This window comes from Leopardus geoffroyi, chromosome B3 (genome assembly GCF_018350155.1).
Source record: "Leopardus geoffroyi isolate Oge1 chromosome B3, O.geoffroyi_Oge1_pat1.0, whole genome shotgun sequence".
Lineage (NCBI taxonomy): Eukaryota > Metazoa > Chordata > Mammalia > Carnivora > Felidae > Leopardus > Leopardus geoffroyi.
Genome location: NC_059337.1, coordinates 123,856,133 through 123,874,026, shown reverse-complemented (window position 1 = coordinate 123,874,026; position 17,894 = coordinate 123,856,133). Strand labels below are relative to the sequence as shown.

Here is a 17,894-nt window from a genome sequence, read left to right as displayed (position 1 = left end):
TGAGGAGGAAAAAGTCCAGAACTTCACAATGAATAGGATGCCACCACCTCTTGAATGAAAGGTAACCTCTCAGGTGGCCCCACGATCTTTGTACACTCACAAGAAATCCACAGGGGAATATAAAGAGAGAATGGAAACGTGTGCAGCAATTTGACATTCTGCAGGTTTTAGGTTTTAGGCTGGTCTGCCTATCAGTCAAAGAATGAAAATTCAGTTTTATAAGATGCAAGTCAAGAGATTTTATTTGCATTTACTAAGTTGAATTTGATCACATTTCCATACCATCAAAATAATAATCATAACACTATTAATTTAATGGTAGTATACTCTATTATGTTGTACTTTATAATCTCTGCAGTCTAACAGTCTTCTTGCCTGCATTACCTCTTTGGATCATCAGAAGGTTTCATGATGTAGGCAGGGCAGGTATGATGGCAATTTTACAGATGAGAAAACTGCAGTCTAGAGAGGTTAAATGAGGTCCAGAAAGGCCAAGCCACATATCAAACTTCCTATGGCAGCCTGACAGGTTATCATAAATGTGTGAATAAGCTTGCCATAATAAAACATGGAGTGATGGGGCTTGAGACAAAAGCTGAGTCCATATGACCCACCAGAAAACATTAATAATTTCAAATGTTTAAAAAAAAAAACATGTTGCCAAACAGTACATGTTTGTGGGGAAGATTTTACTCCTGGGAAACCAGTTCACTCCTTCTGGTTGTCAGTAGAGCTGGGGCTACATAGTTTGTGCTTGCATACCACTAGAAGAGCCATTCATTTTCACATTAACTAAATTCAATTATGAAATACACAACTACACAATTATCTCTAAACTATCCTAGTTCATAGGTAAATAAGAAAATATATAAAAATCAAGTGAGGTGAGAGGCACAGGCAAATACTAAGGGCTAGAGGATCCACATGGGAAAGACTTTGCAGGTTATTCGTGAGTGCCATGCTCTCTGCATAATAACTAACTCTGCCTGCCCACAGTCCTGTTCAGAGAGCCCCAGACAATGCAGGCAGTGTCATTCAGACTTCATCTGTGAGGCTGCTGTTTCTTCCAGGTCTAGATTTTCAGCTTCACAGTGATTAGGTCTTATATCTTCCCTTCAGGGTTTCTGCTAGGCTTGGGCTTCTGCACTTCAAACACAAAATAAACTAAAATATGCACCGAGAAGATCAAATTGGTCATGGGGGCAAATCTCTAATAAATTACCAGTGCGTAGTTTATTACAATATCCTTAAGAAGAAAAAGTGATGGATAGGTCTTCTGAGGAGAAATGTTAGCGATCTTTTAGCTGCATGCCCTTGCAGCCCAGGAATCAGTGAGCTAACCTGGGTTTAGATTTTCCTCATGGTAACATTTCAGTAAAAGTCATTGAGGTACTTCAGTTGAAAGTTCCCAAGACAGGGATCTCACTGACATACTATTAAGCATTTACACAATAGCTCAATGTGTAGAATAAATGCAAAGTTAGGGATTTTCTGCTCTGACTGGCTGGAAACTCGATCTCTCTCTGTCTCTCTGCAATAACAGTGGCAATAGTAACAACAACAACAGCAACAACAACAACCACCACAACAAAATAATAGTTTATCTCCGAAGCTTGCTTGGAAGTCGCTCTCTTCTTTAAATGCATGCATGATCGTGTTTCTAAATTTGCCACTTTTTCCAAACAAAGGAAGAAAATCTCGTTTAGATTTCAAAAGTCATTTTATGAAGATAGAGAAATGTTTTGAAAATGGTTGCATTTAAATGGCATTAGATAGATATACTGAAGTTAGGGTGTGATGAGCCAGTTGTCAGGCGGAATGTCAGCAAGATAATCGGTTTCTTGGGATCCCAGATGGTTGTTACTGGTCTCCAACTAGTTGACTACAAATAAAGTTTAAAAGCATTTTCTCTGTGCTCCTAGTGTTAGCACAAGAACTGATTATTAAGTGAAAGAAAGAGGAAGAACAAAAGTGTCTGCCGAAATCCCTGTTCAAAATAGCAAGTGGCTCACAGTTGAAAATAGACCCAAATACATAATATGGGAAAATAAAAGTAGCTAGAGAAAAGAAAAAATTGGGAATGAAATATGCCTAATTACAAGCACAGTTGTTTTAGGAGGATGGAAGCAATTACTTTTTTTTTTTTTTTTACTTTTCTTTATTTCCAACTTTAAAAATATAATGAGAACATGTTACTTTCATTGTATGAAAACATAAAACAATATTTTTGAAATGAAAATAAAGTATATTGGCTTCCAAAAGTTGTGAGTTAGAAAAGTAATGTGGCATAAATTCATTGACAAAATAATAAAACAACCTAAGTTGAGTCTATGCACTCTGGGCCAGTCGTCTCGGCCACCAGAAGGCTTTCGGACACATGGGTGGTGGCTGGATCTGCCCTTGAAGGACCTCACATACAGGTGAGTTACCCATCTCTCAGAGACTGGCTTCTATGAGGCCCTGCATACTGGAGCTCCTAATCTGAACTAGCCATTGGTTAGGACTATTTGATAAAATATTTTAACAAATACATATCTTCTGTTAACAGAAGACATGTCGAAGCATGACCATATTTTTCAACCAAAGAACTTTCAGAAGAATATTTTTCCCTTTTCATGGAGGCAGGTGATCCCTTCAAAACAAGTTGCATTTCATTCTGTATTTGCATGAAACGTCACTTGTCAACCTTGTCACTGCACTGGAACCTTGAACTTCTGTTGATTTACTGGCTCACACAGTGACCATCATGTGGCAAATGCCTTCATTTAAGTGCCCGGTTGTTTCAAATGATTTTGATTTTTGAGTAAAATTGTAAATTTGTATAACAAATTTAGTTTGCCTTATTGAAGTTTGTGCCACTTGTATTTAACGAGGCTATAATTTCCTTTATGTCTTTTTTGCTCTAGTTCAGTTAATGGCATCTGCAGACAAAACAGCAGCCTTTATTTTTAGCTCATGTGGTGGGTCTCTTGGGAGATGGCTGCATCTTCTTGGTAGCCAGGTCAGATAGCAGCGTGCATGGAAGGTGGAGAATTGGACAAAAGCTGGGGTGTGAAGTGGTAACTTTGGTTAGATGCAAGGAACTCCTGCCCCTTTCTCTGGATGTCACTCTGTGTGGGAACACGTCTAAGAATTAGTTGAGGGTGACAGATCTTCTCTCACCCTTATTTGCCCAGTGCCAAAGCAGGCTTAAGAAAAATGCTGAATGCTTCTGCACCTCCCAACACAAACCTCTCTTTCTGCACCTCACCTCCCAACACAACACACTGTAATACTGCTGATTGAGGTGGTTGGGAAAGAGGGTGGGGTACATGAGGCTACTACTGGCAAGCACCAGAGTGAAAAATACATATTTTTCATTCTTCATTCCATTTTAAGAATTGGACAGAGCTTCATTATTGAAGCTGATCAGTATTGAAACTGATCTCCATAACCAGGCAGTAGGACCCAGCAAGAAAATTAAGGAGTGATCATCAGCAGTCTACATGAACACACTAGAACCCATGGTTTGTGATGTGGATTACTCCACAGTCATTTCAACCATTTGCAAGGGCAAGATTTAGAATATTCATGCTCAGCCTGCTCGTCTTTTCCTCATGTGAGTACAACATTATTAACAACAACAACAACAAAATAGTGATATATCATTGTAGGGCACCCTATTTCTTCTGGAAAAGGGATTCCAGAAATAACTGATCACCTCTGCCTGAGGTCATTCTCCTCCCTCCAAACAAATCAAAATTCTAAGAAAGCTGGTGCTAAGACTCACGTTTTCTTACCTTTCCACTAGCCATAGTACTAAGACTTTTTAAAAGATCCTTTTTTCCCTACCCAAGATATTGACACCAACGAATAGCTACGGCACAGTGATAGCAGACTGTAGGTGGGTGCAGACTGGACTTGAGCTTTGGGACTCTGGAAGTCCCCTGACCTCTCTGAGCTCCAGCTTGTCTGTTTATACAGTGTCTTGCCAATTTATGACCTGCTGATCTCCCAAGGTTTTTATGAGAATCACATGAAATGATATTTACAGAAACACTTGTAAAATTTGTAGTGCATTTTCATAAAATATACATGTAGGGTTTTCATGTGCTAATGCAGTGAGGGCAGGGAAAATACCGAGCAGGATGTGGGAGCTGAAAAAGAAGAATTTTAGGATTCTCATGTTATACTTTTAAGGTAGTTAACTTCTGTACATCTTCTAATAAAGAGGAGGTGACACCTGGACAGCAAAGGTGCCTTCCTCTCTGCACCCATCCCAGGTCATATCAAAAAGAATGTCACTGCTTCCTATCTCCTGAAGATGGACAGTGGAAAACATCTGACACAAAACAGTATATGCCTCTGCATCTGAAGACTTCCAAGCAACTTCAAGGAGCTTTTCTCTTGATTCTGTTGGAAAAGCATTCATTAACCAAGTGATAAAGAAGATTCAGAATAACTCTTCACCAGAAACCAGGTTCATAAGGCATAGAAGCTTATTTCCTCCTGTATAAAATGAGGCAAAATTAAATAGGGTGATGTGGAAATGAGGCTTTCCCAAGAGCTCCCACTTCCCAGTGTCAATCTCCACAACCTGCAAGATGCTACTTCCTCTCTTGCAAAGTGATGGAATGCAGTCACTTGACTATTAAGATGTTCCTCATTTGTCAATAGAAAAGCAGCTAAATTGCCACTCTGAGCAAATTTACATAGAAATTACTAAAGATACTCAGCAAACAGGAAGGGAATTACAACAGAGAGGAGCATAAACATCTAACTTCGGCTCCCCCACCCCTGAGCTGTTGGTTTCTGAGCACCACAGTCTGTGAGGGATAACTGGGAAGGGAGAAGAAACTGTAACTGGCAATCAGGAAAATTAGTCCGTGCACCCATTCGCTGCTCCCACCCTCTTACACTCATTTGGACAGATTTTAAATCTAGCTTGCTAACACACTGATCCTTCTTTGCCTAGCTTTCACTCCCTCAGCTGCCTCATACGTTTTTCTGCAGTTCCCCCTCCCACATAATGGAAGACACTTTGCTCTTAATTAGAGTTTCACACCCCTCACCAAAGGTTAATTGCTCACTTGTCTGCTCCCCTTGGTCCAGGCCATTGCTGGTTGCTGATGCTCACTGGCATTCACTTAAATGTGTTGGGAGGAAACCTCCCCCAGAGTTCCTAAGGGCTGGAGGTACTCCTCCTCCTTCCACTACAAATGTCCTTCTGCTCTCTTCCCTGGCATTTAGATGAGCTCTCTGAGTTCAGACAGACCTTTCTTTCTTGAGGCTTTGGCCAAAGAGATGGTTCCTACTTTGCTGTTCTGAATTTCTCTCTCCTTCCATGGTTAGACAGCAGCTTCACCTTACCTGGGCGGATGGTTCTATCTGTTGAGGGTTTGCAATGCACACTCTCTTCTCTGGGTCTTCAAAGCTTGTCCTCCAAAGCCTTTCAGACCCCATGGTTGTAGCCCTCCCCACAATCTACTCCTACCAACTGCAGACTCCAGGAAACTAAGGTCCTTTCCTTCTCAGTATTATTATATTAGGTATTATAACTCTACAAAGAATGAAAATAAAATAAAATGGAATGCCCACGCCATTCCTATGTCTCTGGATTTGTCATTTTGTCCCCCACAGCTAGAATATACTCTCTTTCACCCCTACACAGATCAAAGTCCAGATCATTCTTCAAGAGCTATGTCAATCTTTTCTCCTGTGTTGGTGTTGTCTGGCCATCTAGACTCTAGTGCCACAAGGCAGAGCCATGCTTTGTAATTCCATAATTTTCTGTAGTGGTTAACAGCATGGGTCTTCAGTTTGGTTGCCTGAGTTCAAATCTTGAATCTACCACTTACCAACACTGAGACAACAGGTGAGTTACTTGATCTCTCTGAGTCACAGTTTCTTCATCAGCAAAAATCAGGACAGTTAATTACATTACAAGGCTATGAAGAATAGAGTCTTGCAATGTAATAAACAAAATAATGCATGTAAGATAATTAAAACGATAAAACTCAGTATTAAATGTCTTAGTTGTTACTTTGCATCATTCACAGTGCCTAGCTGAATGATAGACAGACACATGCTCCCAGAAATGACCAGATAAATTCCTAACTCTCTTTAATCCAAAAGAATGCCTCTGTAAAATGGGAGTGTAACACAAACAGTTGCTGCTCAGATCTGAACAGGTAACATAAATGAAAATCTTGTCAAAAGAGCATAATACTCTAGAAACATGAGACATGTATATGTGAGAACAACCCATCTGCTGCACCTGGTAAGTATGCCCCACTTGGGAGGGGAGCTGCAAGGTTTACATGAGATAATGAGGCAGTTGCTGTGAAAAAAACACAGCTTTTTCATGAAGAGCTGGACCGGAATCACTATTTCATCATTTATTAGTTGTGCCCTTGCACCAGCTAAGTAACTGTTCTGTACCTCAGTTTCTTAATCTGTGACATTTGGAGAAGACCTCACTAGTTTATTGAGATAACTAACATCATGTAGGTATAAATAAACCTTGGCTGACTTCCCCTTTCCCTCCTGCTACATAATTTCAAGAGGAAATTTGGGACTATAAAGAGAATGACACTCATTAATGCTTAATTACAATGCAATGAATATGTAAGTACATAGGTAATCCTGTCTAATACCAAAGAGCTCCCTTTTAATTTCTTCTTACTGCAAGGAATGCCAAAGAATTAATTGAGAGTTGCCCTTTACAAGGTAAGAGAATTGTGAGCAGATTTAACAAGTACCATAGGACACTCAGCAAAGGTAAAGATGCTAGATCTTCCTTGTGAGGAAGACACGTCTGGCTTTTTCTAAAGTCATTGGAGGCTGGTTATAAAAACAATTTAGCATGTAAATGTGTTCCTACAGGCCTTACAGTGGCCCATTAAAAACTCCACAGTACCATGTAGGAATTACAGCATTAATAATATTCCATCACTTTGGGGGTGAAATATAGTACAATCCCTATTTCACTATGCTGTGTATCAACAGTGACTAGGGATTGTAGAACCAAAGGGGGTAGGGATTTTGGTCTCTGATACTGAAGTTAGGTCTGAGGTCTTCCACTAAAAAGTTTCAAGATAAAAAGGAATAGGAGAGGTTATTTTTAAATGGCCCAAGGGAAATTTTGGAAAGAGATCGGAAGATACAAAACTGCAGTTATACCCTTTACCCAAATAACCACATATGAATCAAGACTTCAGATAGATTAAGGCACATGGTTGCCTTATGTATCTCAATGACTGTATTAAGTGTGCATGAAATACTCAGGAGAACTCTAAAATCGTGCCCCTTGATGAGCAGACAGGGCTTTCAATTTAAATGATTCATCTAAAAAGAGTCTCCCACACAGGAAATTGCAGGAGACTTAATTCATTTACCTAAAAAGGATAAAGGATTGACTCAAGCCAAGGAGAATTCAAACATCAATTCTCTAGGCTGTATGACAGAAATTTCTAATAACCTAATTTTTAGATCATGAGTCCATTAACTCTTGATAAGACTTTCAAAGGAAAAGAAGAGATGGGGTGAGGTGGGTAGGGAGAAAGAAAGAGAAGATGAGGAAAGAATAGAGAGAAAGGGGGAAGAAAAAACAAAATAAGGCGATAAGATATCCCTACCTCAGGAGAAAAAGCCAAGTCATTTGCACTAAAGGGGTCAAGAAAGAGCTGTGCTTCCAAGACTGGCTCTTTTTGTTTGTTTGCCTGTTTTTCTTTTTTTCCAGAAAAACCATATTGGCTTTGTACCATATCACCATCTTTACTGACTAGGCCTGAATCAAATGCCTTTGTACCATAAGTCTTCTTGTAGAGCAAGAGCTACCTGTATGGCAGCAATGATGGTTCAGAGTGGCATGGGGATGGAGAATATATTGGCAAGCATCTTATTTTTGACAAGACTTCAGCAACTTCTAAACTGACTTGGGGAGACAATGTAGGAGTGCCTTAACTTACTCGAGAATGCTTCCTACTTGTTCACTCTCAGGAGCCACATTTCTGACTCCATTGCCAAGTAGGAACCCACCTTCCATCAAAGCACAGAGTTGCTTTGAAAACCTTTAGCAAGACAGTCAGATTCAATGCTTCTGGGAGCTAGGTGGACAAATGCATGAAGCAGGCCAAGCATTATACAATAGGGGTGATGGGACTTGTGTTGAACTAGATAGGGCATGCCCCAACCTAATGTCATTTAAGTGTTGGTAAAACATGCAATTTCAGGGCTAGATTTTGCCCTAGGAGATACTGGTTTGAAATTTCTGCAAGAGAAAATGAATCTAACCTTTGTCAACTGATAGAATGAATGTCTTACAATGCAGAGATCTTATGGGCTTCTTCTAAATGATCAGGAAATGATTTCTACCACCAGAAGCATCAAGTAGCCATTATTCTACCTTTTTTCCTTCCAACTACTTTTGGGAGTTCAAAATCATTTTATTTCAACACAGAAAACACCAAAAAAAAAAAGTGATATTTAAGGCCTTAGTAGAAAAATTTAAAAATACCTGCTTATTCCCTGTCTGGAGGATATTACACTTCAGTAGAAACACACAACTACATACAGAAACATTTGCATGAGTTTTCCTACACTTACGTTTAGTTAATGCAAATAACTACATAGGGAGAAAAAATATGACTCTTTGAAATGTAATTAATAACGTTTGTATCAAAAGTCTCTAAAATTGAAGGATATCTCCCTGAAAAAGTGAGCAAAACTATCATGACTCCTCTAGACTTCTAGATCTTAAAGCAATCAGCCAGCTAATATTTATTCTACAATATAGACAAAAGTCTACCTTCTGTCAAGGGGAAGAGAATGAATTGTTTTCCCATAATGGTGTTTTCTTTTCAATCAATTTCCCTTCAAGCTTGATTTAAGAAGGTACCATGTCAGAACCTTAGCCTGGTGGATGAAATCTGGGACAGTTCCCCATCAAAGGTGAAAATTATGAGAAGCAAACCCACGAAGTTCAATCTAGATGCTGCAATGCCCCGTCCTCTTTCTCACTCACTCTCTTTTTTATCTTTCTTTTAAACTAGAAGTGTTTGCAGCAATGGAAAAAACTCATAGGAGCCAAAATGGAAAGGCTGAGATTAACCAAAGAATTAGAACAGAGACAAGAAAATTCTCTAAGCATTTTTCCCTATTGCCAAAAGTACATTTAAATTTGATCCAATTTATCAAACATGTGTTGAGTTCTACTCTGTGTCAGGTACTAAGGTGCTGGGCATTTAATGACATAAATTTGACTGCCTTTGCCCTCAAGGAGCTCACAATCTAGTAAGATAAACTACTAAAATATGGTGGTAGGATCACTGTAACTACCTTTATAGGAAAATACCAGAACTATTACTATACCAAATATGACAGATGAAGAGATTATATTCTTATAACTAAATGTAATCTTTCTTGGCAAAAAAGGTACCTGATAATACTTCTTTAACTTGGTTATGGTAACACTTACCTACTCATCTATCTAAGCTAGTTTTCTGTTTCCTCCATGCCACTTACTCTGTATATCCCATCAGGTGTTAAACCCAGCTGAGTATATCCGCAACATTTTTTCTGACATTAGTCTCCCCTTCCTCACCTCCAGGGCCATTTCCTTAGTCTCAATCCTCATCATCTCTTGCTCTATAATATCTTTCCTCAAATGGCTTCTCTTAGTCTGAAAGGCCTATTGCTTCTGTATACCCATTGTTTCTGTCTGCCCTTCTCCACTGGACAAATGTATAGCCATCATTTAATACCTAATTCAAATGGGGCATTCCCTGAGTTTCCGGGGTGGAGGGGGGGCAGGAGATTTCTTTGCTTCTTCATACATGCTCACATAGTTCTTTATATGTACTTTATCATATGATGTTATAAGTATTTTAATTGCTGAAATTCTCAATAGATATCAGCTAAAAATTAAGTCAGAGTTACTGATTTTTTTTATGACACTTTATATAGTTGTACTTGATGGAATATACTGAATATATACAGCAGTTTGAGGCTACCAATAGAAATTATTTAGACCTGCACATTGGCTGTCAGTTCAGGTAAAAAGCATTTAATATTATTAAGTAAGTGCAAGGCCTTTAAGAGAAGGCATGAGTTTGAAATCAGGGAGAAGATACAAGACAGAACAGACATATTCTTTATTTTCTTGAGAGTAGTTCAGAAAGAAAAAGAATCTCAGTATTTTAAAAGTGTGATACAGAAGAACAAGCTCTGGCCTAAACGGCTGCTATTCTTAGTTCAAGTTCCTATAATGCTGTTCACTAATCCCAAGACCTAAGACCAGTCAGCTAACCTCCTCACCTCCATTAGTCTCATCTTTCTGTTAATAAAATGAGGATTAAATTATTTGCCCTTTTTAAAAAACATTAAGGGGATGTGGAAAGGATCAAAGTGTAATAATGATAGTAGCTTATATTTACTGAGTGCTCACAAGGAGCCAGAAGCAGTGCTAAGTGCATTCCATAAATAATCTCATTTATTAGTGACACTCAGGAAGGTAGGCAACAGCAAGATGGGACTACGGGGACAATTATTGATACGAGAGGAGGAGAGGAAAACAAAGGCTGTTGGGGAAAGCAGGTGTTATCTACTTCCAAATCAATAGAGAGAGCCTCACTCCTCTTGGGCATCCACTGGTTGCAAAATTCCATCACTGGCGTTGAGTTCTGCTGCCATATCATTTACTATGCAGCCCACCACACTGCAGAAAGACTGTTCAGCTGAAGTTGAAAAATATGCCTATTACATTTTGAAAAGGTAAGTTTGCTACATTTTACACAAGTTCATTTATTTTTCTTTTACCATTCAAGGCTTCCTTTATTTTAATCTATTTTTTAATATGCGCATAAATGTATGTGTGTATAAACATATGAAATATATAAATCTCTGTGTGTGTGTTTTGTTTATGTGTCTGTGGGTTTGCCTTTTTATTCTGGACATACAAAAACACAGCTGTTGAAATGCAACAACAAGGACAACTTAAGACACTCTAAAAATGGTAGTCACAACAACAGTTTCATTTACTGAAATTAGCTGTCCAAGGTAGAGTTACAGAAGAGAAAGAGCCATATATCAACTTTTCTGTTTTCCTGTATATTTTCTATAGATGTGGCTCCTTCTTGTGTAGCAGTTTTCTTTGTTTAGGTGACTTCTGTTCACATTGCTTTCTTTGGCAACAAATCAGAACTCAGGGTCACTTACCTTCAAACACACACACATACAGACACAGACACACACAGATACACACACACAGGTGTGATAGTAATAGTAGAAGCATGGCACCTTATGGAAAAAGACAATTATTAACCACTTATTATATTCAGGACTTATAGGGGGCGTGATCCAACATTAAGAACGTCCTTAGTGGCAATGACTATTCCTACATCATTTGAATACATTCTTTTGGGATTATAGGGGCAAATAACATTTATCTCCATTTGTCCACAAAAAACAAGAAAAATGCCATACTTTCTAAATCTTTCAAACCCCATATACCCATCCCTCAAACATACATGGGTAAGGACAGTGTGTTAAAACTTAAGCTAGCTCAAAGCTTTTCTCGTACACATAAGCACTATATGTGCAACCCATGCATCTATCATTAATTTCTCAATTCTGCTAGAGACCACACAAGAATTATTTTCCCATGGCATTTTTTATAGCCCATTGGTTTCCTCTGTCTCCAGTCCAAGCAGTGTGAAAAGAAAGAAACTAATAGATAATGGAACAAATGGATTTGGTTTGAATGACAAACAATTTTACTGTCTTTTTAAAGATGACAATGAATATAGCTTCTAACTATGAACAAAAGGAGGTTTTTTTCACATTATTTCCTGTGTTTCTGTTGTCAATTATATCTATATTCATATGGCATTTGCATAGCCATATTTCCAAGAAAGCCTCTGAGTATGCAACCTGGGAAGATTAATTTTACAGGTGGATTTAGATTCAGATTATGACTTGAAATCAAAATAATATTGATTTTTTTATTTTGATTTTGGAGGCTACACAGATTTTATCAAAAAAATCTCAGGGCATTTGTCATTTATTACTGGTAATTCTTATAAATTTAATTACCAATTAAAAACTTTCAAAATAATGTGAAATTTGCTATAATCTAGACATAAAGATGCATACAGCTAGCGAGGGGTTTAAATGACCCATTGATAGCACACTAGAGATTTTTTAAAATATTAATTTGATATTTGTGAGGTTATGGAACAAGCATAACACTATAACCTTTTTTTATACTCAGCATGACATGAGAATAAAATATTACATGTATTATTACATTAATTTAATTGATACAAGTGAAATCTATAAAACCCACATGTGGAATATGGATGGTATTATTTACTATGACTCTCTTTCTTTACTTAATATGAAATACATAAATGATGACAAATGACCAGAAAGATGCATACAGGCAGAGCTAGATGCATAGATCTCGTTGCCTTGCTGAGCAAGGGAACTCCCCAAGTGTTCTGTGACAAGACAGTGTTCATTCTTAAAAAGCCAAATGAAACTATGTCTTCAGATTTTTGGAAGTCATTGGATGACCCCATGCATGCAGAATAGTGGTCACACACCTACCACTCAAACTAGATCCACAAGCAAAGGTTATTAGACAGTTTTATTTTAAAGGCTTTAATGTTCTCATTTGAATTCTGTCATTTCTTACTCAAAGGCACAATTCAGGCAGCACTGGCAAAGTCATTGGCCATGAAAGTGAGAAAGAATTCTGAAATTGAAGAGTTAGAAAGAACTTTGAGAATAAAAGTGTTTTTGCCTACAAATATTCCATTAATTAATTTCTCACAACCCGATGTTCTCTCCTATAGACATTCACTCCTTTGATGGCTTTGTCTAATTTCTTCTGACATGGGGGCAATTCAGTGACTTTGCTCATTCTCACCATTTGTATATTGTTTTGCAAAGGAAATAAAAAATCAGTGAGTTTAGATTGCCCTTTTGGAATGCCAACCTTGCTTCATTTTTCAGCCCATTTTCATACATCTAGAACCATTTTTGTACTGATATTTCAAACAGGTTCTAATGACAGTCATTACCTTCTGCCTCTTTAAATTCCCTGATGGTCTTAACTGGATACACAGTCATTCACCTTCTGTCCAACAAAACAGTACTTTAAGACTTTGGTTGGGTGTTGGTCCTATAAATCCCAATTAGGCAATGACCTTATAATTTAGCCTACAAAGTCTCATACATCTGCCATACCTGATCGTTCAAGAATCACTCTATTTCACAGCAACTTTTTTTTTTTTTTTCCACAGCACCTTGCAATGAGCCTAGTACCTTCTGGAATATAGGATCATGATACTTAGAAAACAAAACAGTGCCATGTGTCCAAGCTCTATTCCCTTTCTCATTGTTTTTTGTTTTTTGTGTTTTAAGAAAGAGAGAGAGAGTGAGCAGGAGAAGGGCAGAGAGAGAGAGGGCGAGACAGACAATCCCAAGCAGTTTCCATGCTCAGTGCAGAGCCTGATGCAGGGCTTGATCTCACTACCACCACCTGAGCTCATATCAAGTGTCAGACACTTAAATGACTGAGCCACCCAGGTGGCCCCCCTCTATTTTCATTTTATTCAGAGAATATATTTTAAAGAATATCATCAAAAGAATCATTTACAAGGATTTTCTTAAATTTTCAAGGTATCCTAACTTACGAAAGCATTTTGGTTCTGAGAACTGCTAGCTCAACTGCTTTCTGCAGAATGGTCAAGGGGACATTTTCCTTGCACAAGACATGCCATGGGGATAGAATGGCCTTCCCCAATGACAATGAAATACAAAAGTGAATGTCTCCTAAGGGAAACATTTTCGTGGTCCCTCTTGACTTAAACTTTTGAAAGACTTTAGGTATCTCTTTTCTTATTCTATACCTCAGTATCACAGGAAAGAATATACTTAAAACAGGGATAGCAGGGAAAAATCCTGTAATTTGAAACATGAATTTAGTATTTCTGCCTTTTCTTAGGCTTTGAAATCCTGGACAAAACAGCTGAGCTTGACTTTCTTTTTCTAAGAAATGTGTAATAAGTAAATATTCTATAAGGTATTTGTAGAAGGCCAGGAGAAAAGAAATATGAAAGCTGTATTGTGAATCTGTAAAGTAGCATAGAAATCTGAATTATCTTATTAGAGCCAGTTTATATAACCCTAAATTTCTGTTATTACTCACTCTTCACAAGTGACTGAATTTTAACATTATTTGAAGTACTCTGTATGAGTGTTCACAACTCTAGACATTTGTGTTATGTCTCAGGTTTTCCAGTGGGGAGAGTGTATGTGCAGGGGTGGTTTGCATCATTATTCATAACTGAGTCACACCAAAATGCTAACTTTCAGGAGGCAGAGCAATGTAGGCAGTAGCTGTTTCAACAGTACACACTCTGATGACAAGCAAACGTTTTACAGGAACAGAATGCTTTCTGTCACCTTCCTCCAGACGAAGGCCGAGATACTCCAGAAATAACAGATGAAGAGAAGCCAGGACCTAACAGAAGATCCACCTATTGAGACAGTAGCAAATGCTCAAAACTTCAGTTAGACCTTCCTCTCCAACTAGGCAGAGTGCAGAACCCATGATGTATGGAAACAGGAGTTCTTACTTGAGTAGGGGAATATTTTCCATCCACTCCTGTGATTTCATGTCCCCAAATGCCCCTAAGAGGTAAATGCAGATTAAGGAGTCTTGATCTTAAGGCTGTGAGAACACAGCCCTGCCAATGATTTTCTAACATGGTCTTTGGTCCTTGGATCACTCCTGTGATCTCTGAGAACTTTTCCACATCCCGATTCTTGGCATTTCACAACAGTATTAGTGACCAAGCTTGGGAAGTAAGACTCTAAAGCTAGTTTAATTGTTTTGGTTTGTGTTTTACAGTGTTCATTTTTGCTTTTATATCCTTATATTCTTCATATCCTTAAGAATTCCCTTATCCAACCATCACATTGTATACTTTAATATCTTACAATTTGATCTGTCCCTTATACTTCAATAAAGCTGGGAAAAAATCCGTTTTCTAATCTTGCTAAATGAAGCACGGGCAGTCCCTAGGAAATACACTATTGACTCCAAAGTCTGTATTTATGAAGCTCATTTTCTCATTTTCTCTGCTTCTACCGAATGCTCTGCAATGCCTCCCATACTTTGGCCCTGACAGGAAAGGAGCAGGCCTGGACTCAGCAATCATAACAACAGGGAATGTAATGAATTTACTTGTGAGTCACTCAGTCCTGTTCTCCAAATCCTATTATCTTTTAATCCATTCAGCTTCTCTTAATGGATTTCCCCTTCTTTTTTGCAAATTACCACAGGAAGCTGAGGAGTCTGGGAGAAGAGTGAAATCTATCACTTACTCATTTTAAGTGCTTATAAAGTTGGTTGTTAAAGAGGAAAAAAAAAAAAAAGAAAAAGGGAAACAGGAGACACTGCAGATTATTTCTAGTTTAGAAGCAACATGGTCTGTAGAAAATGCTTTAGGTATGGGCTGACAGTCCTTGATCTATGGCCTGGTCCTGTTTGGTAGGTTTCTGGGAAAGTGCAGCCTGTTCTAGAGAGCATGAACTCATGTGTCTAAGGATTAAAGAATAAATTACACATTTAGGGAGTAACACAGAGACCATTGAAATAGCCACAGACACCATCCTTCAGTGATTTTATATGGGATATTACTAATTCCTCAAATTTATGCTTCTGGAAACCCAGCCCATTGGCTTGGAAACAGAGACTTTTATCCTGCTTCACAGCTATAATTCAACTCTGGACAGGAGTTGGTGAATGTACCCTTGGGGGAAAAGAGAGACAAAGACAATCAGATACTAACTGATAAAAAGAGCAAACAAGAAAAAGGAAGAGGAGGAGGAGAAGGGTGAAGAGGGAGAGAGGGGAGTGGTGCAGGGTAATTACGAGGAGGCAGAGTAGTACAGTATCTTGGAAATGACTCTAACTTTGAACATAATACAGCTCTGGTTTCATATCAAGGTTCAGTCAACAATGAGCTGTGTGATCCTGGGGTTTGACTCAACTTCTCTGAAACCCTGTTTCAGTATCCATAACATACCTACTTCACAGGAATTAAATAATTTATATAGGGCACCCATATAATTGAAATGTCTCTGCAAATGATATCTAATGTGTATTTAGATCATTGCTCCCTGAATTTAACAACTGTTTATTTGGTTTAATAATTCAAATGCAGGTCACCAACTGTCTTCTTGATATTAAAAAATGTTTTCTTTTTTATAGAGGGAGGGAAATACTATAGACTATCAGAAAACCCTTCTTAATTCTCTTTGTTACTCCTGTATGTCAGCAATCTGGATACTGACATCAAAGTCAGCCTCAAAGTTACCTTAGGAAATTGTTTTGGCAAGCCCCTAGAGGACAGGGATAATCATACCACTTTTCATTTATATCGTGTTATCTTTCTTAATACCTATGACTTTATTTTATCTCCCAAATCTCCCTGGGGAGATCAAGAGGATAGTAAGTAATTATTATCTTCATCATATATATGTGTGTGTGTGTGTGTGTGTATACATATATATATATATATATATGTGTGTGTGTGTGTGTGCATATATATATATATATATATATATATATATAGAAAGGGAGGGTGGGGGGGTGGGGAGAGAGAGAGAGAACTATAGGAGAGATTTTATGACTTTGCTGAAGTAAAAAAATACTGGAGATTAGAGGAAAAGTCAGATCTCTTTTTTCCAGGTTGTGAGTGTTTTCATAGGCTGCATATACATCATACCACACAAATCGATAAATCTTTGGATAACCATGATAAAGGGCAAATTTGTTCTAAACTCCGTCAGTGCTAAAACATTTTCCTCAAGATGAGTCTTATTACATATCATGTACCTCCCACATTCCTTTCTACTTTGTCTCAATTACTCACACATATCCAAGATGGACTGAAAATTAGCAGTGGTGTTTTAGCCTAAGTAGCCAAAAATATCCTGTAGGCATTCTGAATAAAACATTTTTATATCAGTTCTAACCTTGATCAGTAGTACAATGCAGGGATTCAATAAATGCTAGGGAAATAAATGAACTTTCAAATTTCTCAAATATACACAAATATGTGATATTTTATTAGCAGCCAAAGAGAAGCTACAAGAGAGAACAGGTCTCAAAAAGACAGACAGCAAGATTTTGTTCTCATTTCTGCTAAGGATACCATGAAGCAAAACAACAAACCTCACTGAAACTCAGTTTAATTATCTCTGAAATGGAGATGATGAGAGTATTCTCTTATGTCTCCCTCAAAAGGATAATTTGAAAATGGGGAAAGAAATTGATAAAGTGCCTGGAATTTTCTGGGTGCCAAAACAGAGAATCCAAGTCACTGCTGCTTCGCTAAGGCCTCACAGCAGCTGCATTTTCCCTGGGAATTAGGAGAACAGCATTCATTATATAACACCGCAACTGTCCTGATGGTCCATTTCTAAAAAGAGCCCCACTGAAGTACCCAGCTAGCCTTGTTCCAAAACATTGGCAAGTCTTTGTTCTTCCTTTTAACTGAAATTAAACTGCTGTCTGAAGAACTAAAAATATATTTAGAAGACAGTCTCTCTTTTTTTTTTGGTCTTCTTTAAAGCTTCCTAATTGAGAATCATATTCTGTAAAATTACACAGCAGTGTAAAGAATTTGAGAAATAGGAAGACTATATGGGGGGATGTCTTAATCTTTCTGACCTTTTCCATATTTTCTCTCCACAACAAATATAGAGATGACCTTTTCTACTTACTGACAGTATGTGTCCTTCATTCCATTCAGCTAGTGTCTTTCAAATCAACTACAAGTAATCTTTTTTAATCTCAAAAACATGCAACATAACTTCAAATTTTATACCCAAGATTC

The 17,894-nt window shown here is 37.9% G+C and overlaps 1 protein-coding gene across 36 annotated transcripts in view; it reads right to left on the bottom strand.

Moving 5' to 3' along the window:
- The window catches only part of NRXN3 (neurexin 3), a 1,571,803-nt gene that overhangs the window by 641,287 nt on the left and 912,622 nt on the right, over nt 1-17,894 (bottom strand). The window lies entirely within an intron of this gene.